Here is a 17,830-nt window from a genome sequence, read left to right on the forward strand (position 1 = left end):
TGAAAAAAAATATAATTTTCTCTGTGAAGACAAAATGTCAACAAAATGTTATACAGTTTCTTCAATTATTCTTTGATAGAAATGAAAAAAATTCTATTTTAGTATTAAATGATTCAATTGAGTCAGTTATCAAAAGCAATGGGGGGTTTTGGGTTAACAATCTCATCAAGGATTTAGATTCAGGATAATAAAAATTCAATGCGCGCAAATGGGTCGCATGTACTTGGTTTTGTTGAATTTTTACAAATTTGCATTAAATAACTGCGCAAATAATCGAAAGCTAATTTTTGGTTAAGATAAGTTATCTTAAAGCATAATTACAATCGTTGGATTTTATTAATGTGCTGGCTCAGGGTTGTTTTCAGAAACGGTTGGATCCGAGGTGAAAATGTTGGAGTGGAATCGTCCTATTTGGGACTATTATACGATATCTTTTAATTTCGACAGTTAATGAATGGAATGAATGAAGTTGTTAAATTATTTTTATTATAAAATTGTTTTGTTCTTTTGGAATGGCTGCAATTTTTACAAATTTTATATAAAAGCAAATAAGCACAGCTTTGTTTTTTTTGAAGAGCAATGACGATGACTGATATTGTTGAGCCAATATTCTCTTCATGTCCTCATTGCGCACGCTGAACAGATGAGCCTACTTCATCTAAAAATTCTATGTACATAAGTTTGCTGGTGTATTTGGTCGGAAATTGTCTTCAAAATAGCCTGCGAAGACCATGGCATCTGGTAAAGGTTCATATAGAAAACAATAGTTCTGGTAGACAGAAAATCAGGTATGAAGTAGCCAGAAAGGAATTCGGCGTTGATGGAGTTCTTGTGAAGATTGGCTTCGATTGAGATATGATGATAATATTTCCATCCAGCCAGTTGACAATAGCGCTTGCAAAGTAAGTACAATTTTTGAAAAATAAATGTTCGGATTTAAAAAAAAAATAATTTTTTTTTTTTTAAATCAATTTTTTGTATTTCTAAAGCCTTTTTATTTGTCAAATAGGAATAATATGAAAAAAAAAAACAAATTGGTCGTAACTCATAACGAATTTAAATTTGGTCGTACGAATAATTTGTTTTTTGAAAAAATGTAAAATTTAGTTAGCTCGCTATAGTTGTAGTTAAAAAATTTACTCTAGAAATACATCCAATTTCATTTATTCATTCATTCGCAAATTCGTTGGGCTTGGTCGCTCTCATGTGCAGTTCACTTGTATCGTGTTTTGCAAAAAATGACCTACGTTAATGAGAATGACAATTAACGCAGTAATTTTGTGTAGTAAATGACCGGCCTTCCTTCATCTTAAATTTTTGATCTGTTCACAATTAAGCATCATTTCATTCCGTAGTCAAACAGGCTTAATATTTAAAATTTTTAGATGAAAAAAACCATACTTGTTCGCATAAATATAAGCTAATTGAGTTTAAAAATTTGCTTGTAAGTATTATTATAAACTATAATTCTTTGACATTCTTTTATTTGATTAAATTCACCCTCTAAGAACTTAATATCAAATTTTTGAGCCACCCTAAGCAATTGTTTGTAAAAAAAAAGATGTCCAAATTCTTTACAGCTTCTTCATAAACTTCCCCCTATAGGTATAATGTACTTTTTCAGAGCTACAAGCAAAAAACATTTTCGATATTTTTACACTTTTTTCTTACAATATCTTAAACCATTATCCAAATTTTGTCTACGATTTAACCCTTTGCTTCCTAGTGGTTTCAGCATGAAACCACCTACTAATTACTTTGTTAGTGTTTTTTTTTTACTAAAAAATGGACTTCTCCTTTTGTACTCTCAGCTCAAAACATTCCTTATACAATGTTATTACTAGTACAATCATTATTTTTTCATTTTAGTGTGTAATTAGAAAATATCAAAACTTTTTTCAAAATATTTGTATTTTTTTTCCGGGAGCAAAGGGTTAATATAAAATATAGGTAAATCCTTTTTTTTAATAAAATTCGCCACTGCAAAGTTATATGCAAAAATAATTTTTTTTATATGTAGACCATTCATTATGGAGGTCTCCGTGTTCGTATTCACGTTGGTTCCGTATTTACCCACAAAATATGAAACGGTATAAAACACTCTCAGTAAAACTTTCACCAGTTTAGATCCTTAATTTATTTGAATACAAAATAAATTGAAAAACATTCTTTGTGTTTTTTGTCGATTAATATTTCGTAAGGAAGGCACCAATGTTTTATTTATTTAACTATTTAAAAAAAAAAAAGTAGCATACAACGATTTAAATTCATTGTACTGCAGATTCAAACTTACTGGCAATGTTTTTTTTTTTGACAATTTGATTCATGATATTGTTTTTTTTTTTTTACGAAACATATACAAGTGCAAAAATAAAAAAAAAATGTAAAAATAAAAATGAGAAATTTAATCCTTTAAGCCCTGATTTTTCAATCGTCAGTTAGACTATCAGAGGAATAAATGTCAATATAAAAAAAACTTTTATTCCTAGGAATAACCTCTAACTGAGGTTTATCTGACTATTGAAAAATTAGCCATAAATTATTTTAATTTATCTTGAAATTTTTCTTCATCAATCACAATGGAAATGATTTGTAAGTGTCAACGTCTAGACATTTCAAAGATTTCTCTATGTATACCTAACTGTAGATAAATTTGTGTTGACTTGAATAGAAAGATTAAACAATTTCTAGAAAGCACTGCAATCTAATACCTCACCCTTAAAATTTGTTTGAAAGAAACAAAAACGATCAAAAATCAAATATTCAAATGAAAAACGAGAGACAAATAGAGCAGAGAGGTTTGCTGATGGAATTATATAACTTTTTTCAATGAATTGTTGCATTATACTATTGGACTTCCTTTTTTCATCATAGGGTTAACTCTTCATTATTGGATTAAAGGGATTTTCGTTATCAAAGGGTTAGCTGTTCGTTATTGGATAAAAGGGAAATCCCTTTGATGTATACAAATAACAATTCAAGCATCGCCCAAAAATGTAGGAATTCACTAGGAAACAAATTTGAAGCGTTTTTTGCTATAGATGTTTTTGTTTTGTATGTACTATGTGTATCGGCATCTCATGATGGCAAACCGTTTTTGAAGAGGTTGTAAATGCTTTTTTGGTAGATTTAAATAATTTAATATTTTAAATTTCATGTATTAAGATGATAATTAAGCTGGATTTGAATATTTCAGCTTTTTACTTAAAAAATTGTTGGATTTACAATTAAACTGCCCCTTATCAACCTCTTTGTTCGTTCATTTCTTCACTAGTAGACCGATACAAGGGTTCAGTGATTGACTTTGAATAGGATACATCTGTCCTAGAAAATCCATAGGAAGGTGAATTGTTTCTACTCAAAGTGGTGGCTTTATCTACCAACATATCGATAAGATCAAAATTTATCCCAAGGAGCGGTCGGTTAGGTTAGGTTATGGTATGCATGATTGCACTTGTACCCTTCTATAGTGGCGGCCTTACACTGAAAAAATAAATTAAAGTTGAAACGTCGTTGTTTCAAAGATGAACTATTTTGATTTATGTGACTTTAAAATACGAAACCATCTTCAACGCAAAAGCATTCTGAATAATAGTTAAATCAATGTGGTTTTCATTGATTTCACGTTTGTTTATGGTGGTTTTTCCCTCAGTGTAGAAGGTGGCGAACAGGGCAACCGCCCGGGGCCTCGCTCTTGCAGGAGCCTCGCGCAACAACCCAAGAAGACTTTTAAAAATATGTATATGTTTTTATTTAATATTTTTGATTTTTATTCTAAACTATTTATTCAGGTTATTACATAGCGTGGCGGGACCTCGCTCTAGCCTTGCTCTTAAGAATCAAAATCAAAAATTTTAAATAAAGCAAAAATATAGTGAACAAAATCTATATATATTTTTAAAAGTTTTTTGTTGCGCGAGGCCCATGCAAGAGCGAGGCTATTTACTAAAATAATTTATTCATTTAAGAAATATTTGAAAAATTTATTATTTATGTCATAGGTACTTGAATATCGCGCCTCGAAATAATTGAAGATCGGTTAAATCGATTAACACAGGTGCGTTCTTTTTCTAAAAAAAATTTTGTTTGTTTGGTAATCTCAGTTTTTTTAATGAAAAAATGATTTTTTGTTATAATAGCTGCATTCCTTTAGGCCCATTCATCTACTTTTTAAACCTTAATGTACACTGAGGGAAAAAATAAATTGAAGTTGAAACGTGTCGTTGTTTCAAAGATGAACTACTTTGCTTTATGAGACTTTAAGATAAGAAACCATCAAAAATTAACCTATTTTCCACGTTGATTTTAAAATGTTCATCTTCAACGCAAAATCATTCCGAATAATAGTTAAATCAATGTGGTTTTCATTGGTTTCACGTTGTTTTATGGTGGCTTTTCCCTCAGTGTAGTTAAGCCTTTAGGAATTAAAACAGCTTTGAACTACTTTTTCAATAGAGTTATAGAAGTTCAAAGCAACTTTTGGAACTAAGCAGTATGTAGATAAATGCTCCCAAAACAACGTAGCTACATAATAATGCAAATAAAATTATTCTGCAAACAAAATTATTGGTCGTTTGATAGATCCACAATATGCCTATTCACATACAGTTTGAGACTTACGAATTTAGTCATATTCATAGTCGTCACTCAAGTTGAGAAATATCTTAAGCATTCGCTCAAGCGAATCCCTATTCATAGTCATCACTAGAGTTGAAAGTTGTCTCAAGTAAACGTCTGAGGAGGCTTTTTTACTGGGATCGGGTCAAAATTCTGGCTTCAAAATTCTGCTTTTTAAAATTCTGCTTTTTCAGCGAAAATTCTGTTTTTCAAAATTCTGCTTTTTTTCTATTCTGTTTTTCAAAATTCTGCTTTTTAAAATTCTGCTTTTCAAAATTCTGCCCGCATTATATTTGAACAAAAAAATTCTGCTAATTCTGTTTTTTTTTATAGCATATGCGCTGGCTTAAGAAAAATACACCTCATTAATGTAATTCAACATTGGTACTTTCCTAAATTTTTTTATTTAAGTGTTGCAAATATTTTTTTAAATGCATATACTGACTTTCTTTAAATAAAATATGTATACTAATTGGAACCGATGTTGTACATTCCTTTTCTTATTCAAATTTTTGAATATTCATCTTTATTTGATAAATTAATAAATTTTTAGTTATTTTCGGAAATGTTTAATATTAAAAACCTTTTCTTAATATTTTCAAATTTATTCATTTATAAAACAAAAATTAATTCGCATTTAAAAAATGACAAATTATGTAGGTAAGTAATCAAATAAGCAGATAATTTTTCAAAAAGATGATTTTACAGAATTCTGCAAAAAATTAAAAAAGGGTTTGGAAAATGTTAAAAAGCGCGCCCTTTTTAACATTTTAGATTCCCTTGAACGATTGCTTAAAATATTTTTCAACTTATTCTATTCCCAATTTCAAAAACTGTCCTATTTTTTGAAGAACAGAGCGCTTAAGAGAGTAACATAATTCTCTACTCTGAGGAATTTTGTCCCAGAAATTTCTTTTGTCAATCTTTTAATATAAGCTATTTTAAATATTCTAAAACTTAAATGGAACTTGTCGAAAACGACAAAGCAAAACCAGACCTACTTTCGCATCACATATTTATCAAGGAGGACAAGGGGCCTCGCAAAGACCTGCTGCCGGCCGCCCGGAGCCTCGCAATTCGTAAGGCCGCCGCGCCGCTGCCCTTCTCTGCGTACTATGTATCATATTCTTATCAGCGAATTGACTGTTGACTTTTCTTACCATTACCTTCTTTAATTCTGGTTTTAAAATCGCATTATATTTGAGCTTCCAGATTCCAAAATCTACCTAAGATATCCCAGATGTATTTTTTTTTTTTTCTAAGATTTTTAAAATGTTTGAGTTTATAATCTAAAAAAACAAATAACTTCAGAGTTTTAATGCTTAAGCCTTTAGCTTTGATTTAAACCGCTTTCATTGCTGAACGCCTTTGAAAAAGTTTCTTATAGTTTTTCTTCCAACTTCTTTAAGAAAAAGTTACATATGGACTACAGAGCTGCGATGCACTAAAATAATAGGTACCTATCACATTTTTTTTCTGCCATGCCTCTAAACTTTTTCTATAAGAAGTACCTTTCAGAAGAGTAATGAAGTAATTTCTCTTAATATTGAAGTCCGTAAACGTTTAAGTTTTTCACCTTCTACGCTTTTGCGAATTAATGCGAATTTTTTTTGTCCAATGTCATGTTATAGGTGAAATTTGTAATCTTATACAAATAATTGTTTTTTAAATTACAAAACATCAATCATTTTAAAACATATAATAAGTGTTAAAAACAAGACTTTTGAGAAGTTAATATCTACTGAAAACAGAATCGGATGAATGTTATCAAAAAAAAAAAACAACTTAAATCCCAATTACGCATACGCCTGTTTGCTGTTTGATCCCATTTCAAAGGAATCAATTTTCAGTTTTTAATTACTTTCGCAAACCTACCTACGTTCATATAAGCCTACCAATTGACAATTTTTTAATAACTCTTTGTCGGAGACAGGCAATAGAAATATTTGCTACCGTTCTTTTTACTTGCGATATAGGTACTATAGGGCAAGTTTAGGATTCGTAAAAAAAAATCGAACTCGAGATAACAATTTTACATGACATTACGATGATGGAGAATGCCAAAAAAGTGGGTCCGGCAAGTCTGTCTGTCTGTCGGTCTGTCGGTCTGTCTGTCTGTCTGTGTGTCTGTCTCTATCTGGAGCTGCAGCCTAAACAAGTGAAGTGATTTTCTTCAAACTTGGTAGTTAGCAGTTTTTGGTGATTCCCTAGAGGGGAAATTGAAATTTTTTTTTATGACCAAAACTAACCGTACCTGCCATATAACGGTAATACAAAAGTTAATTTTTTTTCAAAAACGGCTCTAGCGATTTTGATTAAAATTTTTGTTTGTAGTATTACACATAAGAGCCAACTTTTAAAATAAAAAAAAAATGTTTTGTACCGTTATTAACGGTACCTGTCATAGAACGGTTTTTTTCGTTTCTGAATATCTCGTACAACATTAACCCGATTTTAATGAAACTTTTATACAAAAGTCTTTAAGTAAAGGTAATATTAAAATTTTAGAAAATTTTCAAAAACCGCATTTTTGGATTTTTTTAAAAAATATTTCAAAATTTTTTTTTTTGAAAACGGATTAATGAAAAATTTTGAAATTTAGTTTTTATGTGTAAATTAATTATTTCTTCAAAATGGCATACCATCTATTTTTTTGAAAAAATGTTAGACATTTTTTATATATAAAAAATTATTAAAAAAAAAAGAACGGCTACTACGATTTTCGAAATTTTTTTTCTAAAAATACCTTTTTACACAAGTAATAAAATGGCATATTTGTTTTTTTTTTTTAAACATCATTTAAAACTGTGTTTCTTTAATTATAAAAACAGATTTTATTTTTTTACACTACCAATGAAATTTCTTGAAAATATCAAATTTTTCCTAATTTTCTTGAATAAAAAGCTTTAACATTAGAGTTACTTTAAGCATAAGAGCAAGAACGTACTACCCCAGTCGTGCATTTTATTTTGTTTTGTGTGGGTATATTATTCAAGGTAAAATAATGTATTTTTGAAGAAGCCATTATAACAACGAAGACAAAATACTGACGAGAAATTAAGTAAAATGCCAAAAAAAATAGCAAATTAAAAAAATTGAATTTCCCATTGTGTTGAGAAAGGTTACATTTCAGCCAAGTACAAAATGATGTAAGAATATAATAACACAACGACAAATGTTTGTGGACTTTATTTTAATTAATTTTAAATACTGTTAAAATAATTAAGTATGTATGTTTTGTAAAACATTGAAACGACCTTTCATCAGCTCCAAAACCAAATATATCAAACCATTTTCTATTCAAAAATCAGCCAAACAAACTAAAGATTGAAAAGAGATTGGAGAGTGCCTAAACATGGTTATTCCAATCACCATCATCATCATACGTATGACCTAGGTAAGGTATATTGTTGTGTTATTATTTTTGTCGATGTTTGTATGCTTGCCATTATTTATCTTCTAATTTTGTCATTGGAAATGTTTCCACAGAGTCTGCCTCTGCACCTACGCATATTATTTGATGGCTTTATAGTATCTCTGGTTGATGTCGTTCACTAGGCAACACATGTTTAATATGCCGCCAACTTATTACCTATGATTCGTGTACTAGATACAGCTATAAACATAATATGCATTCATTGCTGTACGCATACTGTCTATTTTGGAATTCACCGAAATATAATAATGAAGGTAATATGTACGTACTAAGAAAAAATGTTATAGACTGATGTATCTATTACAGTTACTTCCGATTAAAGTCGTCAGACTTTCGGGGCACATTTCAAAAGTCAGAAATGTTATCTTCAAATCGGGATGTTTTGCGAGCCTGCGCAACGTGCCTGGTCACCATAAATCAACATAATGTGGACGCTGCCGTACCAGCTCGCTACCGGTTACTAAAAACATTAAAAACAGGCACTTAGCGGCGCAGCGCTTAAACTCCAAAAACTCCACAAACCAAACATAATGCAAGCTCAGATCTATTTTCTCAGATTAAACCCCTCTTAAAAACTGCATCCAAATTTTGCGGATGTCACAACATTAATTTTCAAATTTATTTTTACTTGAACTCCCAAAATTTTATAGAAACACACGCATTCTTCAATCTTCATCATCTGCATGACTCATTTCTCTGACTTTACGCCTGAGCCTGTTAGCAGTGTGGTATATATATATATAATGCAACCTCATCTGAAAGCCCAAGTCATGTGACGCCAGGTCCGATTTAAGACAGCTATACGTTATATGTATAAGAGTCAGCAGTTCAGGGTGTTAAACCCAGAGATACCCAGAAGGAGATGGGAAACTTCTGACGTTTCTAGGATTCAGCTAGGATTTTTTTCATTTTATGCATGTTTTCGAAGTTCGATTACGAGTGTTAGCATAGGCGGATCCAGGGGGGGGCACGGGGGCACTTAAAGTTCATACTTAAAGGAAATCAAACTATAAGAGTTTTAAAAATATATTAATAATAACAGAAAGAACTTGAGTGAAACTCTTGTCTATTTCTGGCTGAAAATGCGAATTTTGTTGATTGTTGCATCCCTTTCCCATGAAAAGCTCCACCTCAAAAATTTGCACTTTTTTCGTTGTTTTTTTTTTTAACATTAGTGTTTTTAAAATAGCGGAACAAGTCACAAAATTGCATAAACTATAAATTATAGAACTGCTGGATATGTAGAACAAACTTGCATTTCAGAAGTTTGCACCCCGAAAATAAAGACCCCTTGAAAAAAACTCCTCAAAAGCGACCCTTACTTATAGATTTTTATAAATGTTATTTTATTGAGAAAATTTCTCCAGGGATACCTCTGAAAATATGTAAAAAAAATAGTGTTCCAAATTTCAAAAAAATCGGTGCAGTAGTTTTGAAGTTATGAGGAGCACCGGCGTTGAAAACATTAGTTGTGGGGATAACGATTTAAAGTTTTGAACTCTGGACTAAAAGACTAAAACGTTCCTAAGGGAAGTATTAAAATACTCATAACTTGGTCAATTTGGCTCCAAGAGACCCACAATTTGAACACAATATTCTTGAGGTATAAAACAATTTAACCCCTTGTAGCCCCATGTGACATTTCTGTAACAAACCGAAAAAGATTGCATAAAAGCTCTACAAAGTATTTTTTTTTTTCTTTTGAAGCTTCTAATATTATAATCTTTAAGTATTGCTTTATCGAATATAGTACTTCAAATTTCTAATAAATAGCACCAATAGTTTTTAATTGACAGTTAATGTTGAAAGTTGGGCTTTTTTTGAAAATAAGCAAATTTGTGTAAAAACTACTAAATTCAGAAAAAAAAAATAGTTTTTGTTAGTAAACCCCACGGGGTTTTATTTTTGGATTTTAGGAAAGTGCCTAAAAATTAATATTAGATAGTTTTTTGCTTGAATTTTTGCATTTTTATATAAAAATAAATTATTTAAACTTTTTTTTTACTCCCAAAATATCGAAATAACTAAGTAAATAATGACTTTATTGAATTTTTAAAAAATACGTGTTTTATTAAAGATAAAGGCCCATCGATTGACTTATTAATTTTTAAATTTACGACCTTGGGTTACAAAAGGTTAATGCAAATTAAAAAAAAAAAACAAAACTGGGTTTCCTGGCAAAAAAGTATGATTCAGTTTTTTTTGTTATTCTGAGGAACTTTTATATTTATTAGAATGAAGTCTTTAGTATTTGACTAAAAACTACTAGGTCATTAACTAATGGTATAATTATGTCCATAATATTGCAAAATTTTATACAAAATCAATTAAAAAACGTAAACATTTTTTTTTCAAAATTTCATCTTTAAAACTTAATTTCTCAAAAACTATTTGGTGAAACAACTTAAGTCAAAAAATTAAATAAAGAATAGATTACTAACTTTAATATAGCACAGAATTGTACGTGCATTTTCTGATTTTTTATATTTTTTTTTTCTTCCGGCTAATCCAGGAGTAAGAGGGTTAGCACTTAAGTGGCTTTTACTGTAACAAGAAAATGAAAATTTTTCCTTCCGAATAACTTTTTGGTCATTTGGTACCTATTTTATGTGGGAAATGTGCCTAAATATTTTTGGCCAGGTTTTAAGTTTTTTTAAGATTTTTTATTGATGGAGTAGTTTCAAACGAAAAAATATTTAAATATTTTTTGACTTGATAACGCCTAACCGTTTATGGTCTTATGAAAAAGTTGTCTTTAAAGTACTTGTAGATTATGTGCTCTTCAATATAAAAACGGTTTTTATTTTATTGTTAAAGCTGCCATTAAAATTAAAAAATAAATTTGGTCAAAACTCGAAAATTGGGAATTTTTTGAATATTTTTGAAAATATAGTTTTTTATCGAAAATTGGGAATTTTTTGAATATTTTCTAAAACGTGGTTGAAAAAACATTTATTTTCATACTTTATAGGAGTGACATATAGAGTTGGTGTTACGTTGGCAAAAACAAAACAGCATAGCCACTCGCTTAAAAGAACACATAAATGCGACAAAGCGAAAGTTTAAGCAAGAAACGCACTACATTCTACATCTAACGGCTGGTACGCGAGGCGATTGAAACAAAACGACACATAAATTATAATAACGATAATAGTAACTTAAATATTTAAAATATACACAACAAAAACATAAATGCTAAAAAAACAGCCAAGTTCTCCTATGTTAAAACTATTATGACACAAAAAGGATGGAAATGATGTTAAAGTGTACCAAATTCTAAAGTTTGGGTTTAAAGTAGGTACCTATCAATTTTTCTTTTAATTACCGATATTTAAGGTTATTTGAAAAACTGCTAAGAAAACAATCAACAAATTTAAAACCAAACTTTAGAACTTGGTACACTTTAACATCTCAATACTTTTTGTGCCAGCATAATTTTAACATAGCGACCCGGTGCTGCTTGAACCACGTATCTGCATAGCAAATTTTTTCACCTCTTAAAAGAAATTCACATTTTGCTCAAAATTAAAATAATTAATTGAACAAATTGAAATCAAATTATGTTTAAGACATATTGATTGAGTTGTTTTTAAACAAAAACCTTTGTATCTATTATTTCTGTAAGTTTTAGAGCAATGTTTAACAGAAAAAGAAAATCTTTAAAAAAATGTAGGTAGGGAGAAGTGGTCCTGGTCACCCTTCGTAAAGTTTTTACTTATTTTTGTTTAGTTATTTATTTCCTCACTCCAGCTTCGAGCAAATGGACTTTATTTGTAATATGTATATTATTACACTTTACAAAAAAATTTGACAATTCTAAGTCAAAGGCTTAAATAGTTATAGCCATTTTACTGGGATTAGATTTATGTACGAATACTCCCCACCCGTTAGGTACCTTCGTACAACACATGGGGTACATAAGTACAGGATATTTAAAACGTTAATTTGACTTACTTTTGATTTGTCAAATGCCAAATATGCGTTTTAAAACATTTAATTACTTATTAATTTATTAATTAATTGAACTTGACACATTGTTACCTCTAATTCTGCTTGAACAAAACAAAAATTTAAAAATATTTTACTCAAACTTTGTTTATATAAGGAAAGCATGAGATGTTAGCATTTTTCTTTTAAATAAAGGAATTCATTTTGGCTCCACGAGTAAAAATAGAAATTGAATTTTTAAAGAAAAATATTCTTGGCCGCCGCATCACAGCCGCACTAGCGCCGGCGGTCGGTGGTGCGGCGAAATTTTGTGATCATGGTGCGGACGTGGTGCGGTGGTCAAAAAGCCATGCGGCGGCGGTGCTGCATTTTTACTGGGGTCATTTAAATATAATAAAAATAAAAAAATAAATACATTCTTCTTTAACAAAAACAGAAAAAAACAAATTAAAAACTTAATTTTTCGCTCCATGATTCTGAAACAAATTATTATTCATTTACATAAAAATACCAATCTTAATTTACTATTGTTTTGATTGTAATCTGCTCAAGAAAATTTAATGGGGAGCATACGTATGTGTACGAATGTGCCCCATGTTTGACTGTACGAATGCTCCCCAAGCTGTACATAACGTAGAAAAACCGATTTTTGAAAAAATGTACTGAGATTTTGCAATATTAATAATTAAAACACAAATTTAACACTTTCATCTACAATTCTTCATTACTGTTTAGCCAAAAACATACTTAACTTAATCACAATATGACATCAAACGTACATACAAAAATTACTCAGAGCACTAAAAAACACCAAAAGTTTTGTGGCGACCGAATCTGTTGCACTTAGGATTCAAAATTTATCTAGCAGCTCGGCGCCTACTATGTCTATGCACACTAGTAAGCACGTGTTTGAATACCGTTTAGTTCTTGTTTAATGCTCACTGTACGAAGGGTGACCACTTCCCCCTACTTATGAGGTTCAATCAGAAACGGGACGATAGGAGAACTTGGCTCTTTTTTTAAATTTATGTTTTTGTTGTGATTTCACTACTTTTTGCAAGGTATTGCTGTAAAATTTAAAATCTACAAATATATCGATACCTTCCCGTAAGAATGTATCGATATTATTTGTTGATTCTAGCGGCTTTCCTAAAAAAATCTCAAGCTTTCCATATTTATTAATTTTTTTATGGCAGTTGTGTTCGAATATCTAAAGGTGGGGAACACACCCTCTGATTAGAGAACGTCTATTTTTATAATATTTCTTTTGCATAAGATTCTACCAAGCTAAATAAGATTCTATCAGAAGCTCAGAAGTGCTCTAAAATATTTTATGAAAATTCAGTGAAAGTTTTCAAATTTTTTCCCAATGTACGAAATTACAAGTTTCTACGATAACGGGAAGTTCTCCATAATTTTGATGGTCTGTCAGTGAGTGAGTGAGTCATTCAGTCAGCTAGGGTTTTTGCGATTTTTGAAGCTCTATATCTCAGAAACTACTCATTCTAAGTAGTAGTAAGTGAAATTTGATGAGGAGTTTGTTTTTGACTTGTTCAACAAAATGGAGTAAGTTTGAAATTAGTGGAATATTTTGTTAGAGGGGGATCGAAAATAGAGTTGTTTTCTGTTAATAAGGGTGTAGTGCCAAAGTTGCCAGCGAACTTGGCTGGGCACTACCGTGCCCCTTAATACAAAAGCGAAACTTGGTGAAATTTAAATTTAAAAAGCAGAAAACGAAATAAGTATAAGCAGGGCCTACTGTACGTAAAATCAAACTCTTCATATTCTATATCTATGAGTCTGTTATTCTGTGTGTGCTTTTTACCTTCATTGGAAGACAATAAGCTAAAATTTTGGTGTAAATTGAGGAATTCTAATATACCTACATACAACAACAGCAACAACTTGTGTGTTCCTATATAAAGGGTAGGTATACACGGATTGGTTGATGCCTATTATTCATGCCTGAGTCCTTATACGAAATATCTAATCAAATCCGTAGCCAACGCAAATGTTTGATCCCGTAATGGAGCACTCATGTGCAAATAACACCCCTCATCACATTTTCGGGTTGATTTTAATTTATTGACAAATATTATATGCACATACCGTTACTGCTAAGGCTAACACACATAATAGAGGTGGCTTTCATGAAATGCCTTGATACATAATTGAAGCCTTAGCATCCAGTGTGGCTTGTAGCTTAATGGGTGCTGAATTGTAGTTTTTACCAGCTTTTAAATTAATTTATTCTACAAAATTTCTACATTCAAGTACTGTAATGTTAAGGTTTGAACTGCATACTTATACATATATTTGGGTTAGAATTTTAGCTTCAATTTTGAGTTGTGAAAAAGGTGTAGCATTTGTCCATCAATGTGGCAACGTTCTCCTAAGCTTTTAAAAGGATCAAGGTCGCCTCTGAATGTTGTACAATCGCAGTAAGTAATGAAAGAAGAATGTGTGTGATATCGCATTTCGCGATACGTAAATTATTGCCGTTGAGTTGAATAATGAGCCGTGAAATGAATTCACAATACGACAAATAGGATATGCAGTCTATCGGATTACGACACGTAATGTGTTTAAATATCCAAATGCTTTCGTCAGAAGTATCATTTTGTAAAATGCAAAGTGCCCACGTTGGACTTTCGCGTTGTTGGTCTGACAGCAACGCGTTGGACTATCTAGAAATAGGAAATTCCACTCAAATTATTTTCAGAGGTATTTTCTCATGTGACAAACCACCCAAGGGTATCATTTCTCATGAAATAGTGCATCTGGCTTAAGTCATTTTGTATTGTAGTTTCTAGCTATCATACCGACTAGTACAATGCAATGCGTTGAATTGTTCATATCCTGGTTCTATTTTTGTCCTTCTGAAGCTACACAGGGATCATAATTTCATTAACTGGTCTATTTTGATAGTCATTCTTGTTACAAATAATAATCGGATGCACAGCTACGAGAAGTTGAAGGAACTTGTAAGATATTTTGGCAGACAAAAAAGGGACAAATGAAATATCGGGACAAAAAAAAAAAACTGAGATCAAAACCAATTCCCTTAGCCGGGATACTACAACTGTTTTACGATCTCAATGTCTCATTTATTTATTTGAATTTCTTCCATTTACCAAGAGAACATACAAAAATTTGTCTCAGTTTTTTTGACAGAAAAAGTAATGGGATTTTACACCTTAAATATCCTGCACTTGTTGCACACACATACTACACTTCCATGTTCTTAAGGAAGTATGTCTTCGATGATTTTTAATAAATCAATGGGAAATACGCAAGAAAACACTGTCTTTTCAAGACAGCCATGTTTTTCTTTTTTTGCACGAAAACGAAAATTGTAAAAACAAAATATTAGACAGCCAGCTTACTCAGTTAGTGAAATCTGTCAACGAGAGTATAACTTATGGGACTCACGTTAAAATTTGTTTCCACTCTAAAATGTCTTTTACAATTTAACTAATGCAACCCCCTATGTTGCTTCCAAAGATGTCACTTGTTGTTGTCACAGGAAAAAACTCCAAACTTAACGTCCCATAAAGCAAAAAATGTTAAAACCAGGGACGCACTAGATTCATATTATGGTATGTTCTTCAAAAGTAAAATTATTTGATTTGATATTAAATAACAAAATGTAGATTTGGTTGTTATTTTTTTGATTTTTTTTTAACTCCATTTTTACTTTTTATTTTCAAAATAAGCTTTGTTGGTTTAAAAATAAGTGTAAAAAATTCTAAATTAAAATAACCAGTAACCACTTTTATACAAGGTTTTTGAAAATACATTAACCTATGTATAATTACCTTTTTAAGTTTTCATTAAAAAAAAGGTTGGGCATACACCACAGTGACCCGCATATTGTTCAATTTATCACTTGACTGACCAGGCTAGGAACATTTCCCAAGACAAAGCACGTCTAAGAACTTAAGTATAAACATTCAATTTGTTATAGAAACTAAAAATAAAATGAATCATTCGCTGTTTGGGGCCAATTACAGATTTTACTATCTCTTCGCAAAAAAAAACCCTTTTACCTAAAATGTTTGTTATGAAAACTCTTTCTATCCAAAATTCAACGTTTTTACCAAATTTCATTAGGGTGACCCACCATTTTTGTTTTCACTCAAAAAACCACCCTTTTAACCAAGATATTCTTATAGACTGTTTTGGTTCTTGTTCCTAATCACAAAAGTAACATAATTGCTGAATTTCAATAATGTACCACTGTTATTACTTACTTTTCCCGATATACCCACATTTTCTATACACCTTAAAAAAAACACCCTTTCACATAAAAAAAAAGGAATAGGCTTATTTTATTCGTTATTCCCATGGGAAAGACAACATTTTTAATAAATTTCATCACGGATTTTCCATATTTCCCAAAAATTAACACCCTTTCACATAAAATATTTGTAAAGACTGCTAAGATTCTTGTTTTCTCTTATAAATTAAACACTTGTACTAACTTTCATGGTGTAACATTTTGTACCAGTTTTTATGGTCCTAATTTCGAATTTCATCAATTCAACCTTAGTAGACTCTGTAGTTTGAAAAATTAACAAAATTTGTATCAGCTGTTATGCTACCTTTCTCACACATACATCAATCCTCCAAAAAAATACCCTTTCACCAAAAATATTTTTAAGAACTTTATGAAACCTTTGTCCCTGATTTATCTTAGACCTTCATCCCGAATTTCATCAGTGAATCATGATTTTCACATGGATTTCGATAATATTTAACATGTTTAAGTCAAAAAACAAGCACCTTTGTTTAATCGACAATAACTTATCTTAGAGCAATTGAAGACCTTTTTTTTCTAAACTTAAGAAACGCCAAAAATGCAAAATGTTTGAAATAGATTTTAAGTGCCGTAACAGTTTTTTAGTATGCGATATTAAGTTCACCACGTTTAAGCGTTAATTTTTACTTAAAACTTGATGAAAAGTTTGGCTTTTTGAATATCGATTTAAGAGTTAAGTTCGCACACACTTGTTAACTCTAAAGAGTTTTCTGCCTCTAAAAAGTTTTTCATTGCAATTAATCCCATCTATTACTCTTTTTCCTAATTATAAAAAGTTACCATTTTTCATTTAATGCCCCAAAAATGAGATATTGATATCAGAAGCTTTAGCATTGCTAGGCGCACAAGATGACGAAATAAAAAAAATATAAAAGCTAATTGTTTTTATTTAAAAAATATTTAAGAAAATCGTTTTTTTCAAAACTCAACAAAACCAATACAAAATGTATGGAGATTTTGCAAAACTCAACAAAATACTACGAGGTTTTGCAAAACTAAACAAAATGGCCGGTTTTTGCCAAACTATAAAGTTTACCTGTTGTTGGAAAGACTTTTCTTTTTTTTAATATCAAATATTATTATTGTATTCAGTCATTCATTCGTACGTATTTTATGCATAAATGGTTATAATGTTATGTAGAAAAAAGTGTACTTTTGGATTTGTTTCATTTTGAAAAAAAAAAAACGCAGTGTTTTCATGTTCAAAACAAGGACAAATGGTTCCAAATCTGAAAATAAAAATTGAGCCTATCGATTAGTTTTGCAAGAAAGAACAACTCCTCGTTTCTACTTTTTTTAAATTTGGTTTTGTATTCAAATAGGAAACAAAAAACTTTCAACTGAAAAACTTGAAAAAAAACATTTGTTCAGTTTTGAAAAAAAAAAAACGATCCTCCTCCATTTATTGAACTGACTTTATTTTTACCGACTTTGAAAAAGAATGTTTTTTTTATGTTTGTTATCTAATAACTTTGGACTGAGAGAACCAATTTTGATAATTCTTTTTG

This window comes from Episyrphus balteatus, chromosome 2 (genome assembly GCF_945859705.1).
Source record: "Episyrphus balteatus chromosome 2, idEpiBalt1.1, whole genome shotgun sequence".
Taxonomy (NCBI): domain Eukaryota; kingdom Metazoa; phylum Arthropoda; class Insecta; order Diptera; family Syrphidae; genus Episyrphus; species Episyrphus balteatus.